The sequence below is a fragment of the Camelina sativa genome, chromosome 9 (genome assembly GCF_000633955.1).
Source record: "Camelina sativa cultivar DH55 chromosome 9, Cs, whole genome shotgun sequence".
NCBI lineage: Eukaryota > Viridiplantae > Streptophyta > Magnoliopsida > Brassicales > Brassicaceae > Camelina > Camelina sativa.
Window position 1 is genome coordinate 22,075,983 of NC_025693.1, and position 12,444 is coordinate 22,088,426.

General features: G+C 41.8%; 1 long non-coding RNA gene and 1 pseudogene across 1 annotated transcript; one reads left to right on the forward strand and one right to left on the reverse strand.

Moving 5' to 3' along the window:
- On the forward strand, window positions 5,140–10,802 carry LOC104715559 (annotated as a pseudogene).
- Window positions 11,771–12,241, reverse strand: LOC109126620. The gene is made up of 3 exons (XR_002033483.1): window positions 12,211–12,241; window positions 12,009–12,088; window positions 11,771–11,801 (listed from the first exon to the last, which is right to left on the reverse strand). It is a non-coding gene; the product is annotated as an uncharacterized LOC109126620 (long non-coding RNA).

Consider the following 12,444-nt stretch of genomic DNA (forward strand, 5'->3'; position numbering starts at 1 on the left):
CTACTTGCTGTCAGGTAGAGCAAGCTCCCAATCATACCTCTGTATAGTCGTTCATCCACATCCTCTCCTTCCTCATCTTTTGAAAGCTTGTCATTGACTCCCATAGGTACCTTGGCTTCTTTACTCTTCCCTAAACCAAATCGCTGAACCAATTCTTTAGCATAGGTGCTTTGAGACACAAGGATCCCATCAGCTGATTGTTCTACTTGCAGACCCAAGAAATATTTCAGCTCTCCCACCATACTCATCTCAAACTCCTGTGACATGTTCTTCACAAACCTTTGCACCAGAGATTGACAGGTAGAACCAAAAACAATGTCGTCCACATAGATCTGAACAAACATCAAGGCATTGTTGTTGTTGAGAACAAACAGTGTCTTGTCTACACTTCCACGAACATATCCTTGATCCAGAAGAAACGTTGTTAACCTCTCATACCATGCTCTTGGAGCCTGCTTGAGACCATATAGTGCTTTCTTCAAACGGTACACATGCTCAGGATGTTGTGGGTTCTCAAAGCCTTTCGGTTGTTCTACAAACACTTCTTCTTGTAGAATCCCATTTAGAAATGCACTTTTAACATCCATCTGATGTAAAGTAAACTTGAGAGCACACGCCATACCAAACATGAACCTGATGGATTCTAGCCTTGCTACCGGAGCAAAGGTTTCATCAAAGTCCACTCCTTCGACTTGAGAGTAACCTTGGGCCACAAGTCTTGCTTTATTTCTCACAATGCATCCACTGGCATCACTCTTATTCTTGAAGATCCACTTCGTTCCCACTATATTGACATTAGCTGGCCGTTTAGTGAGTTCCCACACATTGCTGCGCTCAAATTGTTCCAGCTCATCTTGCATTGCAGCAACCCAGAACTCATCCCGAAGAGCCTCTTTGTGATTCTTTGGTTCCATAGTGGAAACAAAACAGGCAAATTGAACAATCTCAAAGTCCTGAGAGACAGTGTCTGGAACTGCAGTCTTCTGTTTCCTTCCGGCCAGTTGAGCAAAGTCAATATGTTTGCCCCTGGTAACTCTACCCCCCTGAATCGCACCGATAACATCGCCTGAGGAGTGATTCCGATGAACCTGAGAAGATGGAGGTAGCTCGTCTGGTGACAGTCCGGGACTGGCATGATCACTAAAACTCTCAGAGGCTTGCTCAGACTTCTCATCATCAGTTACCAGATCCTTGTCAGAGAGAACAGGCACCATATCAACTCGTTGAAACGAAGTATCATCAAAGACAACATTTACTGTTTCCTGAACTGATCTTGTGCGTTTGTTGTAGACACGAAAGGCAGTGCTGTGTCCGGAGTAACCAAGAAAGATCCCTTCATCACTCTTCGAGTCAAATTTTCCCAACTGATCCTTGTCATTCAGAATGTAGCATAGACAACCAAACACATGAAAGTAGCTTACAGTTGGAGGCTTTCCTTTCCATAACTCATAGGGAGTCTTGCTGGTCCCTGGTCGAACATACACACGATTGATAATGTAGCAAGCAGTGTTGACAGCTTCATCCCAAAACCGATGTGGCACTTGATTCCCATGCAGCATAGCTCTCGCCATTTCTTGGAGTGTTCTGTTCTTTCGTTCAACAACACCATTCTGCTCTGGGGTTCTCGGAGCAGAGTACTGATGAACAATGCCCTGATTTCCGCAGAATTGATCAAACTTGTCATTCTGAAATTCTCCTCCATGATCACTCCTAATAGCTTGGATTGAACATTTTTCACTTTTAATCTGCAGGGCAAGAATGCGAAAACATTCAAGAGCATCAGCTTTTTCACGAAGAAATCGCACCCAGGTGTAGCGAGTAAAATCGTCCACCATGACAAAGATGAACCGTCGCCCAGAAATGCTCTGAACTTGAATTGGACCCATCAGATCCATATGTACCAACTGAAGTGCATGGCTAGTGCGAACATCTGTCACAGGCCCATGAGACGACTTGATTTGCTTGCCTTTGTTGCACGGACCACATATGAAATGTGGATCACCTTTCAGCTTAGGAATTCCACGCACAACCTCTTGATTAGCCAATTTCATCATTGTGCGAATGTTGAGATGACCAAGCTTCTGGTGCCACAGTTCTGTATCCAACTCAGCAGTTGTGTTAAAACACTGTATTGATGATTTCCACATGTAACAGTTGTTACCAGATCTCCTGCCTCTAAGTCGTATTGACCCTTGTTGATCGACAGCCTTGCACCCCTTCTTGGTGAATGTGACATCCAGACCTTCATCACACAACTGACTGATACTTATCAGATTAGCCTTCAACCCTTCGACCAGGAAGACATCCTTAAGATGTGGTTGAGACTCTCCACCAGTTGTGCCTATTCCTCGGATCGTACCCTTTCCTCCATCACTGAAAGTAACTCTTCCTCCAGCAACACCTTCTAGATGTGATAGATTATCACGGGCACCGGTCATATGCCTGGAGCATCCACTGTCAAAATACCACTTGGCCTGATCAACCTCTGCTTTGTCTGCTGTGAAAGCCACATTACAGTAGAGATCATCTTTCCTGACATACCCCTGTGCGTTTCTCCTTACAGCAGGATAGAACTCACGACGTTGCATAAGGTTAGACACACGATTCTGGAACTGATAACATTGGGCTTTGTAGTGAGTTAGATGACCACAATACCAACATCCTCTCCGTCTACTACGCTGAACAGGTCTTTGAGTCGTCTGCCGAAATCCACTAGAAGCATATGGCGGCCTAGTGTTTATCTCAGGAAACACCACCATCCTTGGGTTTCTTGAATTCGGATTTACAGGAACCTGATCACCCATTCTAGTTGTTTGAGAGAACTTCCTCTCCTTCAGTTCTGGCTCAGGCTCCACTCCTTTGACGAATTTTGTGGTTGGATTGGTGTTTGTTCCTTGGTAACCCAGACCCCACTTCAGGTTGCTGGATCTTCCAGTGCTCAGCAGTGTATCCAGATCTTTGGTTCCTTTATTCAGCATCCTGATATTCTTCAGCTGTTCATCTAACTGCTTCTCAAGTCGCAGAGTCTTTGCCTTTTCTTCACTTAATTCTTTAGAGATCATGGCAACATGAAGCTGCAAGGTATCTCTCTCAGAAGTTAACTGTGTGTTGTCTTGAGTCTTCTGAACCACCGTCTTGATGAGAAGCTCTATCTGATCTTCTACTGACAAATCTGCCTCTTCTCCTTCTGACTCAGAATTCACCTTCTCATCTACGTCGTTGATTTCCAGCACCAAATCATCTTCTTCATCTTCCTCAATGACACCCAGCAGTGCAAGGAAGCTGTTAAGAACCTCTCCTTTGCCGACCTCTTCATCTGAGTCGCTCTCACTCCAAGTGATGTAGGACTTCTGCTTGTTTTCCCGTGAAGGACAATCAAACTTAGTATGACCGTAGCCCTTACATCCATAGCATTGCAAAGAGTTCTTTCGTTTGTTGTTTGGACATTCAGACTTGTAATGCCCAAAACCCTCACATTCAGCACACTGTCGTTCTTGCTTGTCACCCTTCCTGATCTCCTTATCAGTATTGGATTTCAAGACCGATGATGTTCCCTTCCGCTGACCTCTTTCCATCTTGCGAAAGTATTTCTTAACCAACAAGCCGACTTTTTCTTCATCTGCAACTTCCTGAGACTCTGCAATCTTCTGTTCCTCAATGGCTTTGAGAGCAAATGATTTCTCATTTATGTTTTCCTTCTTCTTCAGTTGTATCTCAAATGCCTGCATCATCCCAACCACTTGATTGTACTTGAGCTCATCAGAATTCAGTGAAACATCAATGGTAGACCTGTGTGGTTGAAACTTATCTGGCAGACTCCTGAGGAATTTCTTCACCAGCTTCTTGTCCTTGTAGCGTTTACCCAAAACTACAGCTTCTTGTGCAATACCACTCAGACGACTACTGTAATCAGCAACTGACTCAGTTTCTGTCATGTGCAAGTTTTCAAAATCTGAAGCGAGATTGTCCAGCCTTGTACGTTTGACCCTACTTGTGCCTTCAAACGTGACTACCAGAATGTCCCATGCTTCCTTGGCAGCTTCACACCCTTGAACTTGAATGAAAATGTCCCTAGGCAACGACTTGAAGATAACTGACAGAGCCTGTGAGTTATGTTTGGACTCCGCTTTTTCTTCGGCTGTCCATTTCTTCCTGTGCTTAGGCACCATGTCTCCCTTCTCATTTTTCTCCGTCGGATGTGACCAACCATCTTCCACCGCGAACCAAGCTTCCATGTCAATGCTTGAGATGGCCTGCTTGATTGACACCTTCCAAAAACCAAAGCACTCAGGATCGAGTTTCAATGGTGATTGAACCGCAACAAAATCCAGTGATTTCTCCATACCCTTGCCGCAAGATCTCACCTGTTGAAAAAGGATATCAGAACTTTTTATCAGGTGCTTGCTCTGATACCAATTGTAAAGGTATAGAGGACAGCAAATCACTCAAACTGCTTGGAAATGCGCCTGGCAAACGCTTTTATTCAAACTTATAAAAATTCCCTTTTACAAGTTATGAATCTAAGCCTACTCTCTTGTCTATCTAACACAAACCCCTGTGTAGATCTAAAAGAGTAAAAACACACTCACCTTCAAAGCTCTTTTTGTTTGCTTGAAGGTTTACAAATCTCTCAAACTTTTCCCACGAGTGCTAGCTCTTTTTGCGGCTAGCCCTCGTCTCTTTTAAACCCTTCACTCACGATCTCTAACCTAGATCTTGTGAATCCCTAACTAAAAGGAAATATTCCTTATCCTAATAAATATCCTCCCTTAACTCTCTCAATCAAATATACACTCAATATCTTCGTGTATATCTTGATCTTCTTCTTCCTTCCTCTTCACGCTTCTTATCACGGCGTCCATAATCTTCTTCCACGTCAGCCCATCTGCCACGTCAGCATATCAGCACTCTGAGACACTTTGCAAGCTCCTGTCACCTTCAGAGCTCTGATGCACTTATAGAAGCAACAATCGTTTGAGAAGGAAACGTTCCTGCAGGAAGCTAGCAATGTTTCTGTAGTAGCAGATGAGAAATCAGCTAATTCAGTGTTTTGAGTTGTTTATTTGTCTTTCAAAGAAACTGTTTATTGAGTTGTTTATTGAGTTGTTTATTTGTCTTTCAAAGAAATCAGTTGTTTATATGCCGCACCATGATTCTCCTCCGGAGGTTTTGATTCAAGAGGTTCCGGAAATAAAATTATCTTTCTCTTATCTTGTTTGAGACCATATCCTTATGAGCTTATCTGCTAATCGCATGTCACATTTTGTTTGTATATATGCAGTACTTTAAGAGACTACAAGAGGGTTTCGCCATGGAAAGTGAGTTTACATTCGAGGAAGGACCAGAACACCCTCCGAGATCAATTATGTTCGGTACTATTTTCATGAAGGAGAAGGCATATAGTAATTAGGTGAGTCTAAAGTTATGATTATAGCATAAAGTAGTAGTTTCTATGTGAGTTAAGATAATCTTTGTCTGAGATCTGGTGGTCACTGTTGGTAGTATGATTGCAGGATCTAGAATTAGCCATGGCGTTAGTGAAACCGAGCTGGTTATACACTAAGGAAATGGGAGGTGAAGATTTGATTTCCAAGGAGAGGTATGGATCTGGAAAGAGAGTGTTTATTGTCTGTGAAAGTGACAATGTGCTTCCAGAGGAGATTCAGAAGTGGATGATTAGTAACTACGAGCCTCACTGTCAAACTTAAGATTGCTAGGTATTCAGAATATTTGTGTTATCGATCTTGAACAATTACATCCCATATATATACAAAGAGAGACTCGAATATACTAAACTTGAGGACCAAGTTATAGAACTTCCTAAACTATCTTAGAGTATATTAAAATATAACATAAATATGTAAATATATATTCCAATACTCCCCGTCAAGTTGGAGCATGAAGATCACAAATGCCCAACTTGGATGATAGTCTCTCAAACGGAACACGTCCTAGAGCCTTGGTAAAAATATCAGCAATTTGATCGTGAGTACCAACATGAACCATTGTCAGTGTACCGTCCTGAACTGCATCCCGAATAGCATGACAGTCAGACTCGATATGTTTAGTACGCTCATGAAACACCGGATTAGACGCGATATGGATAGCGGCTTGACTGTCACAAAACAAACAAACCGGCTGAGACTGAGGACAACCCAAATCAACAAACAGTTTTTGAAGCCATAAAGCTTTCGTCAATGCATTTCTCATGGAACGATACTCAGCTTCAGCGGATGAGTGAGACACCTTGTCTTGCTTCTTTGTTTTCCAGGAAATAGGCGAACCACCTAAAAACATAACAAACCCACTTAATGAACGTCGTGAGAGAGGACAAGAGTTATAGTCGGAGTCACAATATGCCGTGAGAGTTAAATCCGGATCAGAACTCAAGAGTATGCCTTGACCCGGAGTACCCTTTAAATATCTCACAACACGGAGCACAGCTTCCAAATGATCAACCCGCGGAGCCTTCATGAACTGTGAAAGAAGCTGAACAGAGAAAGACAGTTCTGGTCGCGTAGTAAGGAGATAAATAAGACGTCCAACCAACCGTCTATACACCTCTGGATTGGGAAGAAAATCACTCTTACTTAAACCCAAATTATGATTCTCTTCAATTGGTATTGGTGATGGCTGACAGCCAAGAAGACCGACTTCAGTCACAATGTCAAGAACATATTTTCGTTGAGATAAATAGATACCCTCAGTACTCCTAGCAATCTCAATCCCAAGAAAATATTTTGCCTTACCCAAATCTTTCATGTGGAAACAACGACCCAAATACTCTTTAAAACGCTTAAGCATATGAGAATGATTCCCACAAACCAACAAATCATCAACATATATAAGAACTCGAATCTCAATACCATTCTTGGAGTAGATAAAAAGAGAATAATCCTCATACGACTCAACGAAACCAAACCGTATCAACGCATTAGTAAGCTTATCAAACCAGCAGCGCGGAGCTTGCTTAAGCCCATACAAGGATTTGTGAAGACGACAAACTTTATTTGGAGCGGAATGACGAAAACCCACAGGTAGCTTCATATAAACCTCTTCATCGAGATCACCGTGTAAAAACGCATTGTGTACATCCATTTGATGAGCCTCCCAATTTTTAGCACTAACTAGACGAAGTAAACTACAAACAGTAGTCATCTTTACTACCGGAGCAAATGTCTCATTATAATCTTCACCCTCTACCTGTCGATTACCACAAGCAACCAATCTGGCCTTGTAACGTTCTAAAGAACCATCGGCATTATACTTAATTTTGAACACCCACTTATTGTCGATGGCAACTTTGCCCTCAGGTAAATCGACAATGCTCCACGTACCACTATCTTCCATAGTTGCTATCTCGGTGCCGCAAGCATTAGTCCAACGAAGATCTTGCATGGCTTGTTTAAACGAGGTCGGTTCAACGCCATCCATAACTGCTGCCAAAAACACTCGATGCGCAGGAGAAAAATTGTCATCAGAGATATAGTTTGTGAGAGGATAAGGAGTATGTGTACCTTGAACTGTAGACGAAGAGCCTGATATAAAGTCGGGTGAGGCGTGATGGGGTTCGGGAAGACAACAAGTTGAGTATGTGACATAATCATGTAACCGAACAGACTGAACCTTTTGGCGCCGTCCTCGGCCTAGCTCATCATCACCGGTAGAAGACACAACAATGTCTTCTCTAACCACAGGTGGAGACTCATTTATCTCATCTGGCACAGGCACAGGAGAATCACGGGAAACAGAACCATCGACGTTAGGCGGTGAAAGAATCTCACTCACAACATTTTGGTCACCAACAACAATATTGCTCCCCCTGTCGTCATGCGTGGGAGCAAGGTGAACCAACCAATCATCATCAACAACATCATCAGTTAGAGATAAGTTTGGTGTTTGAGAATTTTCGGTGCTTAAAGGAAAAGGAAACTGATCTTCTTGAAAAATCACATCACGAGACACGAAAAACTCTTTGGTGTCAAGATCATATACCTTCCAACCTTTCTTGCCAAAAGGGTAACCAACAAAAATACATTTGCGACTTCGTTCTCCAAATTTGTCCTTATCACGATCACGCCGATGTGTATAACAAGACGCTCCAAACACCTTGATATGATCATAAGAGGGTTTCTCCCCATAAAGAAGCTCATACGGAGTACTGTTTTGAAGAACCTTCGTCGGAGTGCGATTAATAAGGTACGTAGCGGCTAAAATTGCCTCTCCCCAAAATGAAACCGGGAGACTAGCTTGAAAGAGAAGAGACCTAGCAACATTCAAAATGTGCCGGTGCTTCCGTTCTACCCGTCCATTTTGCTGCGGAGTAGCCACACAGGACGTTTGATGAACAATGCCTTTGCTCTTAAAAAACTTAGTAAGGCATAAAAACTCAGTACCGTTGTCACTCCGGACCATACGAACAGGTTTGTTGAACTGTCGTTCAGTATAGGCACAAAAATTCTCAAGAACTTGGCGAACTTCGGATTTTTCTTGCAAAAGATGTGTCCACACTGCTCTAGAAAAATCATCAACAATAGTCAAAAAATAAACAGCTCCACATGAGGCAGAAACTCGATACGGACCCCAAACATCAACATGAATCAATGAAAAACATTCCTTTGCTTTATTATAACTATCAGAAAAAATATTTCTTGTCTGCTTAGCTCTAAAACAAACGTCACAAGGACCGGAGCTAGCCAAATTTAAAACACCAGAATTTAGAGATAACGTAGATAAAACTGAAAACGCAGGATGTCCGAGCCGACGATGCCACAATATAGAATCACACCTTGCTTCAACCTTGTTCACACGCACAGCATTCACATCCGTAACAAAGTAAACCCCATCACGTTCTTCCCCGGCTCCAATCAGAGTCTTCGAAAAACGGTCCTGCACAACACACAATGTATCGGTAAATAACGCAACACCACCAATCTGTTTTAGCAACTTTGAGACTGAAATCAGCGAACAATTGAGATTTGGAACATATAAAACATTATGGAGAGTAATGCGATCAGAAACATGGAAGACGCCCATGCTTTTTGAAATTGTTTTACTTCCATCGGCAAAACCAACGGAGCACACCGGAGTTGACGTGACGTCTACGAGTAACTTAAGATTCCCGGTCATATGATGTGACGCTCCGATATCAAGAATGAGTTCCTCGTGTATCTTACCGGAAAATAACTTACCAGAGAGTTTGTCCGAGCTAGAGATAGATTTCTCCGATGCCATCTTGCTTATTGCTTGCCACTGTTCGGGAGTGAAGCTTGTATATGACGAGGCATGAGGACTTGTTGCATGTGCCACTGTAGCATACCCACGACCACGACCAGCAAAATTAACACCACGACCTCCACGACCTCCCCTAGCAGATCCACGTCCACCTTTGTTGCGATCCGACCACCACTCTGGATATCCAACCAGCTCCCAACAAAACTCTTTCTCATGACCGGATCGTCCACAGTGAGAACAGAGGAGATTACGTTCCCTGTTCTTGTTATTACTGGGGGGAAAAACAGAACGAGTGGCAAGCCCCGAAGCTTCACCTACTTCGTTGCCGGTGACAGGAACAGAGTGCGACTCTTGTTGTACGAGATCACGTCGAGTTGTAAAACCCACAGCATCATATTGTTGCTCCTTTTTCTTTGATGTAAGTCTCTGCTCCTCACGTATAGCCTTGGAATAAGCTTGTGCCAAATCTGGCATTGGATCAGCATCAATAATTTGACAAATAACATTGCCAAAACGAGACTCATCGAGTCCCATAACAAACTGATGAACCTTCTCATCTTCTCTCTCTTTCGCAATTTTAGAAGCGGCACCACAAGTACAAGTCGGAAGTTGACGATATCGTTGCAGTTCATCCCACAAATTAACAAGTCGACCATAGTAATCCATAACAGATTGTCCATCTTGCTTACAAGAAGCTAACTGGCACACAATCTGGTGAATTCGAACCTTATTCCCAACAGAGAAGCGGTTCTTCAAGTTTTCCCACAAATCAGATGCATCTTCAATAAACGACACCGTTGATCTCACACGCGGAGTGATGGACGTGCGTAACCAGCCGACAACCATTGAATTCACACTCGTCCATGACTCCAACTCAGAACCACTCTCACGTGGTTGAATGATTGTTCCATCAACAAAACCGATCTTCCTCTTGGCTCGCAGAGCATTAAACATCTCTGTAGCCCACTCAGAATAATTATCTCCTGTCAACATGACTGAAGATATCATAGATCCGGGGTTATCAGCAAAGGACAAAGTGTAAGGCGTGACTACGGTGGAGTCAGAGGCCTTTGCTACAATTGCTTTTTCTTCTGTCATCGTGATCGAACGAAGACGAGAACCAAACTAAACGAGAAAAACAAGAGAGAGAACGAGAAGAAAAACAGAGAACGAGAAGAAAAGAAACAGAGCCTGGAAAACTCAAAAACCGTAAACGAGAAAACGAGAGAAACAAGAACACAAAACGAGAAAGCTAGATTTAGGTGTTTGGCTCTGATACCATGTCAAACTTAAGATTGCTAGGTATTCAGAATATTTGTGTTATCGATCTTGAACAATTACATCCCATATATATACAAAGAGAGACTCGAATATACTAAACTTGAGGACCAAGTTATAGAACTTCCTAAACTATCTTAGAGTATATTACAATATAACATAAATATGTAAATATATATTCGAATACTCACGACGTGAAGCGGATTGACGAAGCTGGTCACATGGCTATGCTCACTAAGCCACAACAACTTTCTCAACTGCTACAAGAAATAGGAGCGAAATATAACTAAATGTAAAATGATAACAACTGTGTATGATTTGGGCTCAGTTACATCTATGACATGAATAAGAGAGTTTCAATATTTGTGATTTTTGGTCATTTCTACACTGTAATTTTGATACTTCTTCATTGCTTACTGTATTTGGCTGGGGCAGTTTCATATTAGCTTGACCAGAGTATCCTATACCTTTCAGATTTGGATTATGGAGGAAAGAACATAATGCTCTCTGTTTCATAGAAGGTGCACCAACAAAGAATTAAGGATCTCTCTGCAGAAACACAACTCAAGTCAGCTATACTTGTGTCACAACCCCAAGAAAATTCGATTGGACATGAGATATTCTCTTTAACTTGCATACAATTCTACTTGTGAGCCAATTAGTCTAAAATTTGATCTGGAAAACAGACTTCTTTATGTTGGCATCTGATCCTTATCTCTCAGAGAATCTCAGCTGAGAAGCTAAACTGAGAGGTTAAAGACTTCTATCACCAGATTTTTCCTGTCAATAAATGGAAATCACTTGGGGAACTGTAAAGAAACCAAAAATAAAGAATAGCAGAACCTTTTGCCAAATCATAATTAAAGCACATGACAAACTCCATATCGAGAATGCAACTGAAATTACCTTTGGTCAAGATAAATTACTCGTTGGATAGACAGAGCTCTTGAAACCTTGACAAACTGCCTCAAAATAGACAAAAAGATGTTAGATTAGGTGATTATATACATAAGGTGAGTTTATTGTAGCGGTGATGGACTAACCGTCGTAGAAGAGCTTCTGGGTTGTATGTAAATATTTTCTTCTGATGTAGCTTAACAACTGAGTTTTGTAACGAAAGCAGACAATCTTTGGCATCTTCAAAAGCCTGAGGATGTAGTTTACAGTTATTTTCAACGCCAGAAGTCTCAAGCAAAAGTTTTCTTCTCTTTGACGATGAAGCATTTGTACTTTCATCAAATGGGAATTCCACAAATTGGGTCCATGAATCACAGACAGCCCGCAAACATCTACCAGGAAAATACAATGGATATTATTAAACAGGAATCAACAGAAACGCATTGAGTTGTTTTGTACCGAGAGAAATCATTCAAAGACTAGAGTCCGAGCTAACATGGCTGGTTTCTCACACAAACATAATAGCAGATCATATCCAATCTTAATACGCAGGGATGGAGCAGTTGATATGCAAATAACATAAGAGAAAAAGGATTAACCTCAGCAGGTACTCTGCACAGCTAGCCCCGATATCTTTAGATATTAGGTAATCAAGAAGGACTTGATGATCATAATGCAACTGATAATGGAAAAACAGACGTGTCGCATTAAGAAATCTCATCAGTGATTGAACAAAATACCAAAGCCTACATGGAACATAGCACAAGAGATTCCCTTATGTGAATGCTTTACAAAAATTACCTCTGAAAGAAATATACAGAATAGGACTACATGATTGAACAAGGTTGATAAACGGAAGAGAATAGTTTGTTCCTCATCTTGAAGCAAATGCCCTTCCACGTTAAGCCTTACACACTTTTCTCAATTAACGAAGTTGCTTGTTGTGTTAATTACAGTGCAAGACGTTGGTTTTCGAGTATGGACCTCTGATCCTAGTAAATGCAGAGGAATTCCTAGTGAAAAACGACATCTGCA